The following is a 23526-nucleotide window of genomic DNA, read 5'->3' on the forward strand; positions in this document are numbered from 1 at the left end:
AAATAAAGCTTTGTTTTCATATTCAAGATGTCTGTCTATTTGTTTATATCCATAACATGTACATATGTATATATTAGTACATTAACGTTTTTAATCACCCTGGTCACGCCCGGATTGATGATCCCATATCCCCTGATTGCGCTCAAGCATTCGCATTAATAGCTAAAAAATTTGGTTTCTTTCAATCTCGGACCGGGATCCCCATTGAATGTGGGAAATCCTGTATGAAAGGGGTCGGGTGCATCGTGCTCAGGGACCCTGATCCGTCGATATTCGTACATTTCAAATTGATAAAGCTCAATTATATAATGTCTTATGATAGAGTGTAACAAATCCTATTGGAATGCTGTATTTCACATTCCTTCACAACCTCCTTATTCCTTTGTATTACTCACTTTTAGATAATGGACAGTGATCACTCTCGTGTGAAGCCGGGTGTAAAAGTTGTCACCGAAGACGCCAGGCGTATGGAGAAAAATGCACAGAACGCCCTCAAACAGAGGAAATGGAGGACGATGAAGGCCATGGTCCGTGCCACGGAAAAACTTCAGAAAGAGGTCCCCGAAATGGAGTTCATCGTTGTTCTCTCTTATCCAGGTAGTATGAAGTTTGCCGGCGCCGGAGCAATGCTTCAGGAATGGAGAGCCCTTGACAGTTGGTAAGCCAGCCGGGATCAATTACACCGCCGACACCCTAAGTGAAGTTGTAGATGCTCTATCAACACCACCCTTCGTGGAAGTGGCCACACCAGATTGTCTTGGGACAGCGACGACAGGGGGACAGCTACAGGAGATGTATAACAGCGTAAGACGACAGTAAGTATAAAGAGTCCAGTTACAACAGACAGGCGTGCAATGTCTGACCCTTTTCCCCACGTTGAAGCATATTGAAGAAAGCTAAGCACGACGTCGTGTCGTATGTACATGTCCGGTTTTCGATCAGAGCCTTCAGCATCATACATATGTACTGTGTATTCTCTCGAAATTACGACACGTGCTTTGCATTTCTATCGGCCAGTCAGCCAACTAAAGGTACTTGAACATTTTTACTTTCAGATTAATACCTGATGTTCCACAAGGCCCCCTACTGGACGTCGATAATAACCCGTAAGTTTTGATAACCATTACCGTACATCGACATGACTTTAAACTCTTCTAGCCAACCTTTCTCAGGCTATAATCATATCATGTTGTCTGTTACAGTGAACCAGCAGCGAGGGAGCCGAAAAGAGTCCGAAAAGGTTCGTACTACTACCATTATTAGTTACTATTTTGTTGGGTCCAGATATGGACTACGGCATCTATATAGCCAAACCACGTTTTCTATTTTTTATCTTTTCTATATATTTTTTTATATTTTTGTTATAGCTCACGATATCGTCTCCACCCCAGCCAGGAACATCAGCGGCATAGAACCACTACATGAGTAACCTTACATCCTCCTCACAATAACTTCAAAAATTATTTTAGAACATGGGTTTAGCAGGTTATTCATACACAACTTATTCTACAATGCCAATAATGCATTGCAGCCACCAGGACTACCAGGAGAAGAGCCGCTGCTCGGGACATCACAGCGGAAGTCCAAGCATCACGTGAGTACTTTCACACCACCACATTTACCATGGTCCCTTTATTGTAAAACCTATTCATTTTCCTGTTAATACGAACGAAAATGTGCCTCTTTTCAAAAGAATTTCTACTAAGATAGTTACTAATGTCGACCCCTACGTGGATATCAACTACATTCGATTCATACTAGAACATACAAATTGGCAGGCTATTCATACAATACCCGTAACTGCATTGCAGCCACCAGGACTACCAGGAGAGCCTCTGCTCGGGACGACCAAGCGTCACGTGTTATTTAAATATTTCCTTTTCCTTTTCTATACAATTCACTTTCATATTTCAGTAACCCAGGATAATTCTGCCCGAGGGCCGACTGGATCCATGAGGTAAGTTTACAAGACATGAAAGAGATTATTTATTGCATCAGGAAAGATTTGTAACAAGATATATTTCATCTTAAATATTAATATTTATATATATATTAATGAATTATATGTGTTTCAGTGTCGCCAGCATACGACCCGGGACATTCCTCTATGTCTCCGTGCCGACTCAGTCGAACAGAGCCGTGCCGTTTGTCGCGGAGGTTGGTTAACAAATTAGTTACGCGTCTATTAGTACACATTTAGCCAGATAAAAAACATGTAGCTTATTAAATTTTCGAAAATATTACATCGTCTTCGAGCTACCCATTACAACTAGATACCATTGTACGGCAAGTCTGAACATGGATTTCGACTTACCACTTACCACACCAAATCTTACCTGAAAAAGATGTGCTGATTTTTTCTTCTTTACAGGTTACTTCAGAGAACCCACTCAGGGTGAAGTACCTCCAGCCAAACAAAACGAAAAGGATCCTGGAGGTTCCTGGAGCAGGATGACAGGGACACCATCAACAGTGGTGATATCATCAAGGTTTTGGCGGCACCAGAAACAAAGATTTCTGGTTCCCGCTTTTATGCAGAATTTAGGGACTTAATGTAGATTTTTGTATATGTGTTGTGTTGTAGATTTTTATATGTATTTTTGTTGTAGATTTGTATGTGTATATATTGTAAACCCTGTAATCTAGATATATTCATAAAAATAGAAATAAGACATACGGTATTAAATACGAAATGCTATACATTATAATGCTATATCACTGCTTCTGTTTTCTGTTCTCGTGATTCACGACAATTATGTATTTGGTCTGCTGCCAATATACCACCACAGTCATTCCAGTCGTGACATGTGCCCCTCTCATGGTCATTTTGGCGCAAACGGGCAAACCCCAACGCGTTGTATATTGGTTCACATATTTCCCCACTCGCCCCTTACAGTCTTACATTTAGTCGCAAGGAATGAGTGGTAACAAATGGTCGCGGTCGGGTCTCTCAAAGTTTGTTTTCTTACAGCAAGTATACTGCCACAGCCTAATTACTGTTCCTGTGTAATTGAGTGTGTAATTTGAGGACAAAGTGTCAACGCCAATTGCCTTCAATTGTTTATTGCCGCTTTGAACAGCCCCGCGTTTTGATAGGCAGATTGGTGGCACGTGAGCAGCTCCGCTCAGTGTACGGGGTACGCAATATCTGGTACTGGTACCTTGGGTAAGTGTGCACTTTAACGCGGGATCATCGTGAATCTGTCCTTGGCAATATACAAGCCAGCGTAGGTTAAATGATTTTATGATATGCACAAATGGCAACAATAATCACAAGTAGCATAATACCGTAGCACCTGAAAAAAGTATTCACAAGTTCATTCAGTTCTTATAGATTTTATGATTTGCAGTGAACAACACTTTCTACACGTTTACACTATCATTCAACAAAAAGAAAAAAAGGGATACGGGTCTTTTTTTACTGCGCATAATATGATAAGGAACGTGTAACATCTTGCGGTTACTCCGATAGGTGACGCTGAGGCTCGGCAAGAATAGCGCTGAACCGCATTTAGGCGCATTAATAAAAATGACATACAATTCGGGCTGGTGCCACTGGAGAAATGCTTTGTCATTTTTATTAATGCGCCTAAATGCGGTTCAGCGCTATCTCTTGACCGGTCATTGTATTGTTGTTTCTCTGTATGTAAACCGCGCCCCGGCCTATTTAAACGCCGACTGTCTCACATTGGCTAATCCCCTTGTGATCGATCATTATAAAACTGAATGGTGTTAAAATATGCACTCGTCTATATTTATATTTTTTCATGTTGCTTATTATTCGGTATTAAATACGGAATATTAAACATTATCATTGCTTTTTCATTTCTGTTGATACACGAATGTAATGTATTTGGTCTGCTGTCAATACATCACCAGTTACAAAATATATATATGGGAGGGGGCATAGCTATGTGTCTTATAGCTAATCACTGTTCCTGAGTAGTTCAGGGTGTAATTTGAAGACAGGGTGCAATTGCTTATTGTCGTTTGACAGACGCGCGCATTTTGATAGGCAGATCGTTGACACGTGAGTGGCCAAGCGTATTAACAACCGTACTGTTGTTGCTAGTACACACAGGTTTTCGCTATACCCGTTATTTAGTACTCTATTGTGTCCAGCTCGAAGCTGAACAAATTAACTTAATCAATAGTGTTATTCACTGAAGAATCAATACTGCTAAACCATCAACTGATTTTATGATTTTCAGTGAACAACACTTTCTACAAGTTTACACTATTAACACTATTCCATTCAATACTCAGATGTAAATTGTGTCTAAATTGTGCATATATTTCTGATTTATTTCCAGAAACACGGTCAAATTGCCGCTAACGAACAGGTAGTTTTGAGCTGTTTGCCTATAATTTCCGAACAAATAATTTTAATATCGGCATATAAAACAATGCCAAGCAAAACAGAAAATAAAGGATACTGCGCATAATATGATAATGCCATCGACAACAAAAACACTGGTACAATAAGTCACCGGGAAAGTTTCCACTGTTCCCTATCGTAGCAGAGACAGACATCGTAACGGTATAACCGAAATCAACTGAATCTTATTCAAGAAAGCGCATATGCTCACAGTTTTAAAAAAATTAACGTTATTGGTACATTCAACTTAGTAGCCCGCAGCCTCGGGTTTCGCGGTACTTGTCATATACTCTAAACGGAACAAATTGCACTCACTAACATTTATGATTATTCGTGTTCTAAGTATGTTGATGTCAGACTTCAGTGATTTGTCCAAAGACAACACAAGAAAAATTCTGAATGTGTTAACATTAATACGTATTCAAAGCATATTTCCTGAAAAGTAACTGAAAAGTTAGAACAAAATATTTATAAACTTATAAAATATCAGAAATGATATTTTAAGATTTTTTGTGATAAAAATTGGATGAAAATAAATTGTAAAAAAATGGAAACATGTTCAAAATATATATAAAGCACTCCATATCACTTTCAAGTATGTATGATTTGGCTACTAGTGAAAAAAGTACTGCTAAGTATTACATTTTGGCCCTTATTATCTCCTAATATATCCTGGCCACAGCGCGGGAAAATGTGCGGGCTACGTAACTTCCGTTAGTCGCCATGAATATGTAGATGATCTAGTTCAGGTCGAGAGAGAGGAAGTTTATTTGGGAAACTGCCGATCATATCGCTGTCCATTGACAGATGGGGCAATAATAATAACATAAAAAGATACCAGAAGTAAGTATCAATGCGATAATGACCCCTAACTTGCAGCAGACGGAACATTCCGAGGAAATTGTTTACGGAGCGAGCACTTCCTGGTTACTGATTTTCATTAACAAACACCCGCTAAAAGGCGTGTCCGCGTGACCGGAAATCACAAATGCCGCGATACCACGAGGTCCGAGTATACACGGAATATTTCAGAAATAACATGAACAAAATGGCGATAACTGGTCGCTAGCTTCGACGAGTACACTTTCAAGTGTATCCAGTCCAGAATGACATGTTGACATGTTTTAACTGTTCGAAAATAGGGTATGTGAAAATAGGAAGGCAGATGCCTCGATGAACGCGTGACCCGCCAGTCACGACCTTGAGTGGATTGTGGTCCCTCTCGGCAGTGGGTGATTTTACATAGCGCTTTAATTACTTTCGCGGAGGTCGCAGGTGACAGCACAGCCACGGTGATTGAATTAATTAGTATCAAGCGCTTCACTGAGTACTGCGGACCGCACCGTCTCGCGTACAAGAGACGGCAGAACCGTCACGCGTACATGTCAGTCTGCGACTGGTAATGCAGATATCCTTCTTGATACCGGTAGTGACTTGTAAGTCAACAGCAAAAACGCCCTGTTTTAGAAGGTCCACACTTTTGAAGCTTCACAGGGCACAATTTTCTTTTCAACTTTGATAACAAAAGCTTGGAAGACTGGGGTTTTCTTCGCTGATTGCTTGAATTGCTTCAACAAGAAGATGACAAGAAGTCACTGACATGTGTTGTTACTGTTAAGTAATGTCCCAAGACATCTCATCCCTTAGCATGTGTCAAATGTCAAGATCCATTTCCTGCCAATTACAATAACATGTCACCAACACCCCTGCATGCTGGTATCATCCATCCTAAACAGGTCCAGAGTGGACAAATGGACACTTTTTGCTTGGTCAAAACGGACCGGTGAAATATCCTATTGATAATCCAGATCATATCATAGTCGTACACAGTAGTGCACATATCCTTCCTCATATCGGAATGCACTTATTTAACAACAGGAGAAAATGCATTCATGGTAATAGATTAGGGCCATTAAGAACTCAGTTTCAAAGGTTTTTAGTACTCTGTATAACCAAAGTGCAATTTTGCAAAAGTACTTCTATGAATGGAGAACAGGATCCGCTGCTACTTATTACGATAGGGAGCCCGCCATCGCTGCTTGCATCTATATTTATTCTTGCAATTGCTACAGTGTAAATCATAGGTGAGTGATTGAGTATATGGTTTTACGCCGTTTTTAGCAATATTCCAGCAACATCACGGCGGGGACACCAGGAATGGGCTTCACACATTGTACCCATGTCAGGAATCAAACCCGGGTCTTTGGCGGCATGATGAGCAGACGCTTTAACCACGAGGCTACCCGACTGCCCCGTACACTGTAAATCATAGAAAATAACCATTGCTTTTTATTGTTGACTTAACTTGTTACAAACGCCCACCTGAAACATCTGGTTCTCTTGGTGACTGGTGTTGGCATAATTATTACTGTTTGCGCTCAATAATTACGGAGCCGTCAGGCCAATGATAACATCTGTACAAGTACAGAAAGAACATCAATATTTGGTAGAACTACATATTTCGTAAAGCAAAGAAACAAGACAACCGACGTACAGATTTCTTTTGTATAATTTCATTACTAACATCCTGAAATAAACAATCAACATGATATGCATGAACTATTCCATGACAAGGATGATATAACTAATCAGCATATTTTCTAAATCTGCTAATTGATATAGGAAAAGCCAACGCAAAAAATGTGAACACTCAACATCTACTGACTGTCGTATTGAATTGTAGACCATTCATTGTGTGCTAGGATGAATAGATAAACCACTAAACTCGTGAAGTTCACGTAATAATTTTTAAACAAAAGATCCTGATAGTGCAACACTACCATCTTACATCACACACATTCAAGTACACACAGGGCGGTTGGGTAGCCTGGTGGTTAAAGCATTTGCTCGACACGCCAAAGACCCGGGTTCGATTCCCGACCGAGGTACAATGTGTGAAGCCCATTTCTGGTGTCCCCTGCCGTGATATTGCTGGAATATTGCTAAAAGCAGCGTAAAACCATACTCACTCACTCACATTCAAGTACACACAAGTCTTCTTAAGCTTTCAGCTGATAAACACACAGGCCGCGGACACCTGAACAAGTCTCCTGGCTGTAATGAAGGCCAGGAATCAATCAAGCGCTTACGGAGCGGTGACACCAGTACACAGGATATTCCAAGTCCTTTTACACGCACTTCAGTGACTTTGCCCACGCACGCGAAAAGCTGGGTTCTGTGGTAGGAATTGAAAAGCCACATTTCAAAGAGGCCACCCTGACTGTCAATCAATGGATTGTCTGGTCCAGACCTATTTACAGACCACCGTCATATAGTGAGTGAGTGAGTTGGGTTTAATGCCACTTTTAACAGTATTCCAGTTATATCGCGGCGTGTCAGCTTAATGTGGGAGGAAAGCCCAAAGTGATGCCGGGCTTAGACGTTTACCACTTCGGTGAAACCCAAGAGCACGGGTATGGTGCTGACAAACCTAGAAACCTGCCCCCACGTCATATCGATAGAATACTGCTGAATACAATGTTAAACAACAAACAAAGCAAGTAACTCAAAGTCAATACTTAAATGACAGTGAATAAAACCGTAATTGATGCAATAGGAGGAGAAATAAAAATGTGCCATGTAACTGCAGATCACCTGGGTATGTGAATAACACTTTCAACTGTCAAAAAAGACAAATGTTTCTGTCAGTATCGATATTTAAATAGTTTCTGCATAAATACTGGGGACTAAACCTAAAACTAATCCTAAATGACTCGAACAAAATAGGATGTTATCATACTGCAAAACATAAATATCAACGTTCAGAAATTTGAACCAAAATCTCAGTGTAAAGGTCATAAACAGTTTATCAATATGGCTGCCCTGGTACCCATTTTAAAAATTAGATCTAAAACTCTTGAAAAAAATTGTGTGTTCTCGCTGGTGGAACCATGCATGTTTTGTTTGTTTGTTTGTTTGTTGTTTAACACTGCACTCAACAATATTCCAGCTATATGACGGCGGTCTGTAAATAATCAAGTCTGGACCAGACAATCCAGTGATTGAGATGAGCATCCATCCACTCAATTGGGATCAATGACATGCATCAACCAAGTCAGCGAGCCTGACCACCCGATCCCGTTAGTCGCTTCTTACGACAAGCATAGTTGCCTTTTACGGCAAGCGTGGGTTGCTGAAGATCTATTCTAACCTGGATCTTCACGGGTCATGCATGTAAAGTCTTGGCTTCATTGGTCCACTAGCTTCTGATGAGATGATGTTTACAGTGTAAAGAAATGTGGTTTGAAAGAGTTAGAGAACATGGCCCAAAATAAAGGGGTAAACAATGGAATACCGTATTCGATGTAATAAGCGCCCAGGGAGCTCTCAAAATTAGAAATAGGGGGGCTCTCATTAGAATATTATTTTGGTGAAAAAACAGAGGTGAAAGATTGTAAATTTCGAGGTTTATGCTGACAGCCTGAAATGTTTATATACGACAAATATATTTTTCCAGAATTTAATTACCCATAATTAAGGCTGCATTATACACAAATAAATAAGTCTTATGCACATTGTTCAATCGGAAGGGGTGCTAATTGGGATTTTTCACTAGCCAATATATTAGCAAATATCGCAGTGGGCTCTTATTAGAGCAGAGCGCTTATTATGTCAAATACGGTATGCCTGTATTATTTCCAATTGACATCCACACACATGGGGATGCTCAATAAGAACAAGATCAGGGACTTATCAAGACGTGCTCAGAGGCCAATATTCGGCCCCAAGTCTGCAGTAAATGGAATTTCAAGTCATGTTAATAATAATATAATAACAAATAGCTAATTTCATGGCTTTGTAGAAATAACCTGTTTTTCACAGATAACAGGACGATTAAATAGGAAGAGATTGTAATGCTTACTTATATTATTGCATTGAATGCAATCTCAAATTAAAATGTCAAAAAAAGGTCTTCCTTAGGCTGAATTTACGAGAGAGAAAGGAAATTTTTTAAAATCCCAATTTTTAACCAAAAAACGAAATTGCCTTTCAGAGGCATTAGTTTAGAATCCTGGACAAATCCCTGAAGATAACATAATAGTGAGAGACAGCACCACCCCTAACATCACCACCTTCCTCTGCGGAGATACTCCACTTTGCCTCTTAAAGTGTCTCTGCATGAATCCGGATTTCCTTATTCTTTCACACACACACACACTGCACTCATAAGACAGGACTTCTCTGTCATGTCGCCTCTTGTGTCTCTGAAGGCGACCAGATTGTGATCTCCCACAATCAACACATTCGTCACTTAACATGTGTTTAAATACACCGTGACACCTCATCTGACTCTTCAGCTGACTTAATGGTGTAAATGCTTTCCCACACTCACACCCATGACTACACTCAAAAGGTCGGACTCCAGTGTGATGCCTCGTGTGATGCCTCGTGTGATGCCTCATTACTAGATGTTGTAAATGTTCTCACACACACACTACACTCAAAAGGCTTTTTCACCGCTATGAGACTTCAGGTGTCTTTGCAGGTTAACCAATTGTGAAAAAAGCTCGCCCACATTCAAAAGGTCCGACTCCAGTGTGACGCCTCATGTGGATCTTCAAGTTCCCAGATGTTGTAAATGTTCTCCCACACACACTACACTCAAAAGGCTTCATACCACTATGAGGCCTCATGTGTCTTTGCAGGTTAACCGATTGTGCGAAAACTCTCCCACATTCACCTCACTCCAACGACTTGAATCCGTAATCCGTAAGACTTGGCACGTAATGTGTGTCTGCATGTTAAGGATTCTGGAAAAAGCTCTCCCATACTCAAAAGGCTAATCTCACTTTGACACTTTATGCGTGTCTGCATGTTACTTGATTGTGTAAATACTTTCCCACTTTTCTCTATACACTTACATGACTTGGCTCCATTGTAGCCTGTGTTTCTTCAGGATTACTCTTCTTTTAAAAGTTTTCCCACACTCTTTACACTCATAAGTCTCATCCAACACAAGTTTCTTAGCATGATGACTTGTTTCAAGATGTTCTCCCTCACATCCAGTGATTTTGTCAGTGTCACTCATCTGACCTTGACCTTGTAGTATCATGACAATGTCTCAGACACTGTTGCCTCAGTATCCAGTAGGGACTCTTTCAGTTCTCTTCTTCAGCTGGATCAACACCAGATTACAACTGTAAAGAAAACAGAACCATTTCAAACATGATTAGTAATATTCCTGGGCGCTGCTTGTACTTGTCCGGACTAATTTTACAGTGCTAGCACACAGTTTAACATGAATACCCCACACAGACACAGTATACCAACTCCGAGCCGACCAATTCTTCATTTAACCCCTTAATGACGAGCGCCAGACCGGATAACAACAAGTACCATATTTTAACGTCTTTTTGTATGATGCAGCCGGGAATCAAACCCCTGACCTTCTGCTCTCCTACTAGACCATACAGGCAATCAAGGACAAGGAAAAGGAAATATAGAACGGGAGAAGAAACACAGAAAATGAGGAAAAGACCAGAGGATAGTTAGCCCGACAGCTAACCGACTAAGCTATGACCACACTGTAAAACTAAGTTAACATTTACCTAGTCATCCCTTCTACTTTAAAGGAACTGAATGGAAAGGTTCTAATAGGTGACCGACACTTACGAAGGTTATGGTAGGCATTGCGTCTCTACGGACACTTACGAGTGGCCCCAATGCCATATAGCACACTCGTCCCATTCCATAATCTACAAGATACTGAGTGGTGAGGAATTAGCCGATATGGCATGAACTGAAAACAGCTACAAGCGTCAGGCATCAGATGTCGAAGTCATGGGTACACGTGAATGACATGGTACTTAATAATTCGTCGGGTGATTTTTGTGACAGAAAAGTGTGGTAGGGAACACTGATGATGTGGATAATAGTAAGGATTGAGAAAGGCATAAGCATGGCTAGTGACGACACCAGGGTGATTCCGCTTTTGGGGTGAGCGAGTGAGTATGGTTTTACGCCGCTTTTAGCAATATTCCAGCAATATCGCAACGGGGGACACCAAAAATGGGCTTTACACATTGTACCCATGTCGGGAATCAATCCCCGGTCTTTGGCGTTACATGCGAATGCTTTAACCACTAGGCTAAGCGACCGCCCGAGTTCGCTGAATCAGTACTGAACAAGCATAAAATACTCATATCCCCTGCCAGTATTACATGTTCAGTTGTGTGCAATGCATTAGCTCCTGTGAACTATGTTCACTGGATCTTTTTGTAAATGGCATAATTGCAGCACTAAAAATGTTATTACTGGTGTTGTTTTGCCATCTGCAGTTTATGATAGAATATGTAACTGTATTTGTAATGAGTTGTGTTATTACTTAAACAATAATCAGAGAAGTAAGGGAGTTCTTACTTTACTTAGAGATTAATGAGAGCATGGGTCACCAAGAGGTGAACTGAGAAGTACAGCACCAATCATATGATGATCTGAGTAGTAGACTGGAGTCTGGAATGCTACACACTGGCATGATCAGTAAAGTCCAGTGTAGCTCCAAGACAGTGAGTTGGAGAGTGAGTGAGTTGAGTCTTTTTCCGTACATTAAAGAAATCTTCAAGTTTCAGCTTTTCACTCAGATCACAGTTGAAATCCCCAGTAACTAGGACACATCCATGCTGTTTGGAAGAACATACACATAAGCAATGCAAAGGAAATGTATTCAAAACTGCAAGATGACATTACATCACATAGCTGGACATTGTTCTTGAAACTTGTTGAAATATACACAGCAATACCATGTGTAGTGTCTCCTGGATAGACTTGATATCCTGGCAGGTCTCTTTCACTGCAATCATCGATGTGTGTTTCTGTGAAACACAAAAGATAAAGACACCAACAAACTTACACTGCGAGGAAGTACCCTGGTTCAGGTGCCACTGTTCATGTAACTGGTACCCACTGTGAGGAAGTAGGCTGGTTCGGGTGCCCCTGTTCATGTAACTGGTACCCACTGTGAGAAAGTAGGCTGGTTCGGGTGCCACTGTTCATGTAACTGGTACCCACTGTGAGGAAGTAGGCTGGTTCGGGTGCCCCTGTTCATGTTACCACGATACACTGCTATGAAGTTGGCTGGTTCGGGTGCCACTTATAAACTGTTTTAACAATAATTCCCCATATACCTTGACCAAGTTCCTTTGTCAAGCAGTATACATCTCAATTAGGTTATTATTGTAACAGTTCTCAGACTAGATGTTTTTGTAGAATATGTAAACGGTTTCCGAGTTATGCTCTTGCTAAGGAAACATTTGTAAAAACTCCCTAACTATCAAAAGGCACCAGTTTACCACTCGACCTATTCATATGCCAAGTTTGGAAGAAATATTGTACAGTTTTCAAGATCTGTACCAAGTTTGGTGATTTTCAGTGTTAGTCAAAGTCGTTGCCATGGAAACTTGAATTTTCTTTTTTTTTAAATCCCAAACTATCAAAAGGCACCAGTTCACCACTAGACATATCTATGTGCCAAGTTTGGTGAAGAAATATTGTACGGTTTTCAAGATCTGCTCCAGAAACGAGGACCACCGCCATTTTCAGTCTAAGTCAAAGCCGTTGCCATGGAAACTGGAAAAAAATATTTTTAAAAATCCAAAACTATCAAAAAGCACCAGTTCACCACTAGACCTATCTATGTGCCAAGTTTGGTTAAGATATCTCTCATGGTTTTTGTGTTCTGCTCCGGAAACGATATGCGACGGACATACGGCACCCATTCCACTATCCCCCTTCCACTTCGTGGCGGGGGTAATAAATGTAGTGGGTGAAAGTGGCTTGTGTGAATGTTCAAGGACAGTTTCCAGAAGCCAAAATATTCGACATTAATCTGGAGCTGCTATAGAATCTGTAATAGCCACCGGACGGGTACCTAACCCTAATGATCGTAAAGCTAAGGTTAATGGATCGTAAAGGGGATCCAAGGACTAAGGATAGAGTTTGGGTAGTCTTATTGCCACTAAACAGGTACTTAACCCTAATGATCGTAAAGGGATGATCGATCATAAAGGGGATCCAAGGGGATCCACGTTCGCGGTAACCTAACCTAACACCAGCGACACCATACCTCATAAATAAACTGCATTCATGTGCATAATAATGAAAATGAATAAATCTAAAAAATAATATATGCATACGAGTTCCCATTCATAATCATTTTAGCCACTTGAATCAAGACAAAAACGAAAGAAAAAAATAAATTGAAAATCCGAGTGCTTTAAAAAGCTAGCCCTTGCTATAAAATGTGCTGCAACATGCTATATTCAGTAAACACATATTTATAAATCTCAACATTGCTGGGCTTATTTAATGACATTGCGTGTAGAGATGATAGATCACTGATAGGAGCTTTTGACCCCTGACATTACAGGCCATTATTTTGCCAGTGTGACTGGAAACAAAATATTACAAATTACGTCATAGGGTATTGTGACGTGTTTGAAAAGTTTGTGGTACGTGATATTGTTTAATGACAAAAATTACCTGGAACTCTATGGTTACACTACACTGATGTTCACATTTCTTTCCGAGTGTGCACCATTCTTTCTGACTTTTCATATAGTTGAATAAAGATATATATGCAGTGTATGCATGACCAGATTGTTTAATACATGCATCTAAATATGTTTTCTGCCTAATAGGACATTTTGTACCTATCTCTTTAGACCTACAGTGGTACCGTACAACCCACTTAGGGTCGGGAAAAAGGGGCGGGTGGGGGGTGTAGAGCGGCAGCCCAGAGCACTTTGGTCAAACGAACAAGGTACCAATATCCGAACACAGGAACATTTACTGTGTAACCCAACATATTCATATATGGATGTCTGCCGGGGAGCCCCTGCTGCGTGTGGCCCCTGGCCCCTCAAAAGAAGGGGCCATTCAAGGGCTGGATCAAACATTGGAGGTACCACATGAAAGTAAGTGTAAATGAACTGGTACATCTCACAGAGTACAGAATGGGCCACGCCAGACAAATCTTCCTCTGCAAAAGGCCTGCCAGACACCCCCAAAGAGGGTCCCCAAATTTGGGCTGGGTTAAACAATGGAGGTACCACATGAAATCAACATAAAATGAACTATTTCACTCTACTAAGAATAAAAAACCCATTGCCAGACAAATCGTCTGCTGCAAAAGGCCCGCCAGACACCCCCAAATGTTGACCCTTAATGCACTCAGTGAACACTCTGGTAAAATTTGACTAGAGTATACATTCAAAGTACCAGATGGAAGTAAGTTTAGATGAACAGGTACATGTTACTGACTACAACACGGCCCATACCTGACAAATTTTCCTCTGCATAAGGTCCGCCAGACCCCCCAGAGAGGGTCCCAAAATTTCGGCTGGGTTAAACATTGGAGGAACCACATGAAACCAACATAAAATGAACAATTGCACTCTACTTATTGCACAATACCCATTGCCAGACAAATCATCTTCTGCATAAGGCCCGCCAGACACCCACAAAAAGTTGACCCTTCAGGTATACACGGGTAAAATTGGTGTGGAATATATATCGATTGTACCACATTAAGGTACGTTTGAATGAACAGGTTCATATCACAGAGTACAGAATGGGCCACACCAGACAAATCTTCCTCTGCATAAGGCTTAAACATTGGAGGTATCACATGGAACCAACATAAATTGAACTATTACACTCTACTTATTACAAAATACCCATTGCCAGACAAATCCTCTTCTGCATAAAGACCGCTAGACACACCCTCACCCCACCCCACACAGTTGACCCTCTGTAATCCCAGTGTGCATAATGAAACATTGGACATCAGCTCTGAGAGTCAACAGATGGTCAAATTTATGTTTTGTTCTTAAAGATGGAAGAATTTTATTGAGATTAAAATCACGTATTTATAAAATCAGGTCTTTGAATACTAGTATTGATATCATAGATTAGGCCTATCGTTGAAATGTAATAAAAAAAAGGCATGAATCTGATTCTTGTGAATATATATCTGATCAGCTATGAAGTCCTCAAAGCCTGCTATAGCCTGATAGCTTGGCTATGGATTCCTACAAACCCAAACATGCTTAGGTAGTCCTCAAAGCCTGCTATAAGAATTGTAAATGACAGTCCCTGATACCATTTGGAAATCTTTCGGTGATAATTGTGTTTAAAAACCTATGATCTCCCCGTTTATTTAGCAAGTTTTATCATCTAAAAAGCTGAATGTAAAATTGATAATATGGAGATATATTTGGCCTGAATTCAGATTTTTAGATGATAAAACTTGCTAAATAAATGGAGATCATAGGTTATTAAACACAATTATCACCCCGAATTTCCAGATTATCATCCTAAAACATTTCCAAGTAGCATTAGGGGCTATCATTATCCATTCAGCAACACTCAACAACAAAAGTGTATAGTGTATTTTTCAAACAAGTAAAGTTTGGTTTTCATTATTGTAGTACATGTATGGAATCAAGTCACAAATGCAAATGCTACAGAAAAGCATGCATTCCATGCAAATGTTTATGCAAGCCCCATGCATTTCGTGTGCGTTAACGGGATTCCATATGCATTGTTTAGAATCGTGCTGACAACAACCATTCAGAAAAACAATAAAATTATGCAATTATTCAACATTATGAAATGCCACGCTTGTCCGAAAACGAGCGTCTGCGAGCCATTGGTGTGCTTGAAGAAGGATTGAGTCAACGTGATGTTGCAAGACAATTTAACGTCCACAGAAACACCATTTTGTGTTTATGGCAACGTTGGCAACAGACGAATGCAGTCAGAGACCATCCTCGGAGTGGCAGGCCACGCGTAACCAATAATCGACAAGACAACTGGATTCGAAGAGCACACCTACAAAATCGATTCTATCCAGCAACAGTTACTGCAAGAAGCATCCCTGGCCTTCGACGATTATCTTCACAAACCGTACGTCTCCGCCTCAGATGTGCAGGGATTGTCTTCATTGTGTCATGGAAGAAGATCGGTTCTGGGGCGGCAGCGTTTTGGTATCGGGTCAGATTACAGCAAGACAGAGGACCCGTTTGATAGTGGTAGAGGTAAATCTCAATGGACAGCGCTACCGCGACGAGATCATCGGACCTGTTGTTCTACCGTTTTGGAGTCGTCATGGCCCAGGCATTACCTTTCAACATGACAACGCCCGGCCTCATATTGCTCGACTTGTTCAGGATCTCTTCAACAAAAACAACGTGAATGTCATCCCCTGGCCGGCTCGCTCCCCTGATCTATCAGCAATCAAGGACATGTGGGATGAGATGGATCGGGGCCTTCGACGTCAACCACGTGTTCTACAGACACTCCTGGAACTTCGAAACATGCTCCAGCAGATATGGACAGATATCCCACAGAACTTTGTGCGACGCCTGGTCCATTCCATGAGACGAAGATGTGTTGCTTGCATCGCAGCCAGAGGCAGACACACTCGCTATTGATTTGTAAATTGACATTTTGGCATGTTCATGTTTTTTTTAATGAAATCACGCATTTTCCGAAGTCAGTATGACAAATTAAAACCATTTGAACACTTACAGGAGTCTTTTATCTGTTGCAAGCCGAAATTGTTTCAGATTTGGTAAAAACATAACTTTGCATTAAATCTTATTCAATGTCACAGGAACTTTTGTTGTTCAGTATATAAAAATCATGGCACATAGCATCATATGCCTATCTGGCTTGTAGGAATCCATAGCCAAGCTATCAGGCTGTAGCTTTAAGGACTTCATAGCTGATCAAATATATATTCACAAGATTCAGATTCATGCCATTTTCATTACATTTCAACGATAGGCCTAATCTATGATATCAATACTAGTATTCAAAGACCTGATTTTATAAATACGTGATTTTAATCTCAATAAAATTCTTCCATCTTTAAGAACAAAACATAAATTTGACCATCTGTTGACTCTCAGAGCTGATGTTCAATGTTTCATTATGCACACTGGGATTACAGAGGGTCAACTGTGTGGGGTGGGGTGAGGGTGTGTCTAGCGGTCTTTATGCAGAAGAGGATTTGTCTGGCAATGGGTATTTTGTAATAAGTAGAGTGTAATAGTTCATTTTATGTTGGTTCCATGTGATACCTCCAATGTTTAAGCCTTATGCAGAGGAAGATTTGTCTGGTGTGGCCCATTCTGTACTCTGTGATATGAACCTGTTCATTCAAACGTACCTTAATGTGGTACAATCGATATATATTCCACACCAATTTTACCCGTGTATACCTGAAGGGTCAACTTTTTGTGGGTGTCTGGCGGGCCTTATGCAGAAGATGATTTGTCTGGCAATGGGTATTGTGCAATAAGTAGAGTGCAATTGTTCATTTTATGTTGGTTTCATGTGGTTCCTCCAATGTTTAACCCAGCCGAAATTTTGGGACCCTCTCTGGGGGGTCTGGCGGACCTTATGCAGAGGAAAATTTGTCAGGTATGGGCCGTGTTGTAGTCAGTAACATGTACCTGTTCATCTAAACTTACTTCCATCTGGTACTTTGAATGTATACTCTAGTCAAATTTTACCAGAGTGTTCACTGAGTGCATTAAGGGTCAACATTTGGGGGTGTCTGGCGGGCCTTTTGCAGCAGACGATTTGTCTGGCAATGGGTTTTTTATTCTTAGTAGAGTGAAATAGTTCATTTTATGTTGATTTCATGTGGTACCTCCATTGTTTAACCCAGCCCAAATTTGGGGACCCTCTTTGGGGGTGTCTGGCAGGCCTTTTGCAGAGGAAGATTTGTCTGGCGTGGCCCATTCTGTACTCTGTGAGATGTACCAGTTCATTTACACTTACTTTCATGTGGTACCTCCAATGTTTGATCCAGCCCTTGAATGGCCCCTTCTTTTGAGGGGCCAGGGGCCACACGCAGCAGGGGCTCCCCGGCAGACATCCATATATGAATATGTTGGGTTACACAGTAAATGTTCCTGTGTTCGGATATTGGTACCTTGTTCGTTTGACCAAAGTGCTCTGGGCTGCCGGTCTAGTGGGGTAATGGGGTGGGTGGGGGGTCAGTACCTGGGTAGTAACTCGTCCCTGCCCTATTGTAAACTATTACTTATTTTCCACAAAACCTTGAATATGTACAGACCTGGGGATGAATTGGTGGCTTTAGCTAATCAGGTCATTTGATATTTTTCATTTTTCCGTTTTTCATGAAATATTTAGTGCATTTTGGGGTGGTACGTGTTTCTCTGTAACTTTTTCTGTTTGGTAAATATTCCTTTGGAACTTTTTGTATGGGGAATAATTCTTGGTTTCATACACCCCAACTATCAGTCATTTGATAACAAATCATGGCTCACATCGACCCTATTCAGATGAGCTAACAAACTTTTTTTCTGCACGTGAATACGAAAGTACCCATGGCGGGGAATATGAGTATATTATATGCTTGTTGTATTACATACATCTTTCAAAACACCGATACTTACAGTTACCATTGTCCCCAAGTTTGAAGACGAAAACGTCAAACCAAACACAATGACATTATTTGAAAGATGAAGTTTTGTCGAGAGTTCGTGCATCACTGGAAACCCGTGCCATGATAGAAGGTAACGAAGGTGTCACGCGCTGCGCAGGAGCTTCTGTCAAAAGGGAAGTTACTCTATATGCCAAACAGGCATTCGTGACCAACTCGTGTTATTCCGGGACAAGCCGAATAGCGACTCGTGCCCCCCTCGTGGCCATTTTTGTGACCGGGTTCCGTCTTAGCGCAAACGGGCATACCTAAAACAACTGTCAACTCGTTGCGTAATGGTTCACATATATTTCCCCATATATTATATATATTTCAGAAGCAATATAAAGCACATCGGGACATGCGGAATTATACAGTATGATTGAACACATTTAACTGTGTGTTGGATATATTTTTAGATACAAGACGTATGTAAAATCAAAAATTATTTCTGAGGGATTCTTTGACGAAGAACTTGAAACCATACGCGGATTCTGATTGGTTTGTCGTATTTTCGCACATAACATTCATCGATAGGGGAACGAGTCTTCTTGCAGGTTACGGAAAGGGGCGAGTGGTGACGAATGCCAAACAGGTTGTTGGTTGCCGGACTAAATAACGCCCGGGGGCGTCCGGAAACAGAACGATACTAAATAAAAAAATGTATTCTATATAATTGTGTTCTTGTATTAATTATAAAAAATAACATACAGCTAGAAAAAAATACATACATCGCTACTCTTTTTAAATGGTAAATCTGCGAAGCAAATGCGATTTGATTTTATTCGAACTGACTCATACCCCGTTCACATGCACAACATTTAATAACGTAAGTAATTATACACATGTGTAAATATACATAAGTGCGTATACGTAAATCTACTATGCGTTCGCATGAAAAGCATCTTAGGCGTCTAAATAAAGTATGTTAATTGTGTAAGGCACACATATTCGTCAGTCGGTTCACAAAACAGGTTGTTTTCCAATCAAAGTTGAATGAGAAGAGAGTTGCTACACCGAAAAATTTCGCGTGAAGCAACATGTGTTTGATTCAATTTGTACACAAAGTTTTGACTCCTTGAAACCAAACAAAAACACCGTCCGTTCAACTCTGTATATGCGCATAAAAGTTGGCAACTGTTGACAATTTGTTTGGTTTTGGCAAAAGGACAGATATTAATTAGATCATCCTCTTACGTTGACATAAACGTTCACATAGCAACATATACACACATTTCAAATTTACATGTACATTTGAACCTGCTCCAGACATGATGCAAATTTGCTCCTGGAGTAAATACACACACGGGTAAACGCGTTCACGTGACAAGTATACTCACGTGTGTATTTCTACACACTTATACACACACACACACACACACACACACACACACATGTATAGAGGCGCATGTGAACGGGATATTATTCTTTGAAGGATACAATGTAAATCTGCTTGTGGAACAAAAATAATGTCCATTTATAGTGGCATATTCTGTATACTGATTCATAGGTAATATTGAAAGACAAGGAACGAACGAGAACCAGTCTATACATTACGGTTTGAGCTGGCTTAGGAGTAAAGTCAAACTCGTGGGCTGGGATTGAAAAAAGGCCCCGAAAAATTTAGAACAAAAATAATTATGCTTCAGATTGTTTGAAAACAAAGAATAAAGGGTTTTCTCGATAAAAAAAATCAGGCTCATAGTTAGTGCAACGGTACAGGGAATGGAAGCATATCTCGTGATAATTTTAATCGCAATATTACTCGCTCATGTCACAGCCCTTGTCCTCGGACTTGCTTGTGTCACTGCTGATGGTCACAGCTGTAGGTGGCGGTCGGGTAGCCTTGTGGTTAAAGCGTTCGCTCGTAACGTCGAAGACCCGGGTTCGGTTCCCGACATGGGTACAATGTGTGAAGCCCATTTCTGGTGTCCCCCGCCGTGATATTGCCGGAATATTGCTCACAACTGGGACTGTTGCTTGCTGAAGCCCATCACGCGACCAGTATCTTGACTCTATCTCGTTTGCGTTTTTGGTAACGCAACGCTGCCATATCTCCACCGTCAACGGGTGATTTATGATATGTTGAATGAATATACATATAAATAGGTACATGTAGTATAAGTAGACATGAATATTGATGATATCTTTTTGTCTGACATAATAAAAAAATCGTCACATCTGTAAGATGTACATGCCAAATAAAGTGCAAGTGTGTGTGGGGAGGCAAAAGAGTCAATTCAGCGTGTTGAATATTAAAAACTTATCAGTGGCCAGCCATTTTTACCAAATCAGTGGGCCGTATTACTTGACTGGTGTCCGTTGTGTGTACGTTATTCGGTTGGTGACACAATCCAAACGGGGTGCACGGATTGCCCAGTCGTCTAAGGCGCCGCGATTCCCTTGGGCACGCCAGAAACCTATGATTGTGGGTTCGAATCCTGGTTCTCTCCAATTGTTTCTTGGTTTGTCAGCACCATACCCGTGCTCCTGGGTTTCACCGAAGTGGTAAACGTCTGAGACCTGCATCACTTCGGGCTTTCCTCCAAATTTAAGCTGACACGCCGTGATATAACTGGAATACTGTTAAAAGCGGCGTTAAACCCAACTCACTCACTCACTCACTATCCGAACGGGTGGCTTTCTATTTGCATGATGACAGACCGTCGTGCTAATTGGGCACCAACACCCAACTTTGAACGTATTGAAATGTGGATGGCTTTTTTTCTTCTTTGATTCAAACTGTACTTAATGTGGACTATAATCTAGACTGGTTTGACTTGTGTTCAGCACAAATTGGTAACTGGTGATTACGCGGCTAATTAAAGCTGCACTAGCGAGACAACTATTGTTGTTTGTTGTTTAACGCTGTAAATAATCGAGTGTGGACCAGACAATCCAGTGATTGACATCATGAGCATTGCTCGATGTAATTGGGATACGATGACATGCATCAACCAAGTCAGCGAGCCTGACCCCCTGATCCCGTTAGTCGCGATCGGCTCTTACGAAAAGTACAGTCGCCTTTTACCGAGACGACTGAGAGTAGGAGCACCCTTGGCTCATGAGTGGGTGAGTGACTAGTGTTGAAAGTCGAACTGGCAGGAGCAAAATGGCTTATGAGGCAAGTACATATCACGAAAGCTTTGTGCAGACAGGCGTCACGTCAGATAGGAATTCGCAAAGATAGTGTTTGAAAAAAAACATCTACGTATGTCTCAAAGCAAACTTCTGTGGTGTGGCTTTTGTGAATACTTAGCGTGGATAGCTAACACAACTGTTATTGGAAATGCTCCTGTACGCACCTGCAATGAGCGAGCCATAATGAACCAGTTTTGTGTGGTCACAGATTCGACAGCTTAAGCTGCAGGATTTTGGTTGGTTTGTTGTTTTATGCCGCACTCAGTAATATTCCAGCTATATGACGGCGGTCAGTAAATAATCGAGTCTGGACCAGACAATCCAGTGATTGATATCATGAGCATCGATCCACGTAATTGGGATTGATGACGTGCTTCAACCAAGGTAGCGAGCCTGACCACCCGATCCCATTAATCGCAATTTACGACAAGCATAGTTGCCTGTTACGGCAAGCATGGATTGCTTAATGGGTTTCTACCCCGGATCTTCATGGATCATCACGGGTCAAATGCTTTCCCGTTAGTTGTCTGAAGCTGCAGGAAAGTATATGGATATAGATTGATTCCTCATATTGTTTGTGGATGCTTTGATTTTGAGATCTGAAAGGTCACGATGACTACAGATATCCCCGGACAGTCTATTTTGCTACAACAATGGGTTGTGCCTGGTGGTAAATAGAGCAAAAACAAAGGTAATTGGTTTGGTTTCTTTTGTAAGAAGGGTCGGTTAAAATGCAGATGAATATTGGTCTTTTCATGGTAAGGAACATGAGGTTGTGGATAATTCTAATTATTTAGGAAATGTAATTACCCATACTGGAAACTTTAGCATTGCCCAGCAACCTTTGGTTGGTAAAGGTGAAAAAGCTGTGACAGTTTTACTGCATTATAAACTGAACCGCAAAAGAAATTAAAAGTTGTCATTTAAATATCTGGGTACTTTTTGTCCAACTTTCTAAAAATTTTACATTACCTTTTCCGGAAAAATGAAATTTGATGATAAAAAAACAAAGCAGATGACAATAAAACCGATCGCCCAAACGAGTTCCGTGCAAATTGAAATGCACATGCGCTCCCCCATTTCTTGCCCTATAAAAATCCACCCAGATCGGATGACATTCATTGGCTAAAACATGCTAAGATTGACAAGAAATCAGCGACACCATGCCCTTGGACGATTGCAAGCTGGACAAACCGCCCGGCAAGTAGGCAATGCATTTCTAGTCCACGTAAGGACCATATACAGGCCCCAGCAACGGTACCAGACCACCAACACTACAGATGACCGACCTCGTAGTTGAAGACCAAGGGTCACCACCCGACGACAGGATCGTCAAATTGTGCGACAGCATCTTTAATGTCGCTTTGTTACTGCTGCAGAATTTGCTCTACAGAACATGGGGACACACCAGCGACACATTAGTGCGGACACCGTGCGTCGACGATTGACGAGCAGACACCTCCACTGTCACAGGCTATACCGAGGACCCATTCAACCGCCTCATCCATTCCATGTATCGAAGTTGCACGGCAGTCATCAATGTACATGAGGA

The 23526-nt window shown here is 41.0% G+C and overlaps 1 pseudogene; it reads left to right on the forward strand.

Moving 5' to 3' along the window:
* The first annotated feature begins 404 nt into the window (after nt 1-404).
* Nucleotides 405-2455, forward strand: LOC139454920 (uncharacterized; annotated as a pseudogene).
* Nucleotides 2456-23526: the final 21071 nt, after the last annotated feature.

This window comes from Haliotis cracherodii, unplaced genomic scaffold, assembly GCF_022045235.1.
Source record: "Haliotis cracherodii isolate W230 unplaced genomic scaffold, xgHalCrac1.p SCAF_11, whole genome shotgun sequence".
Taxonomy (NCBI): Eukaryota; Metazoa; Mollusca; class Gastropoda; order Lepetellida; family Haliotidae; genus Haliotis; species Haliotis cracherodii.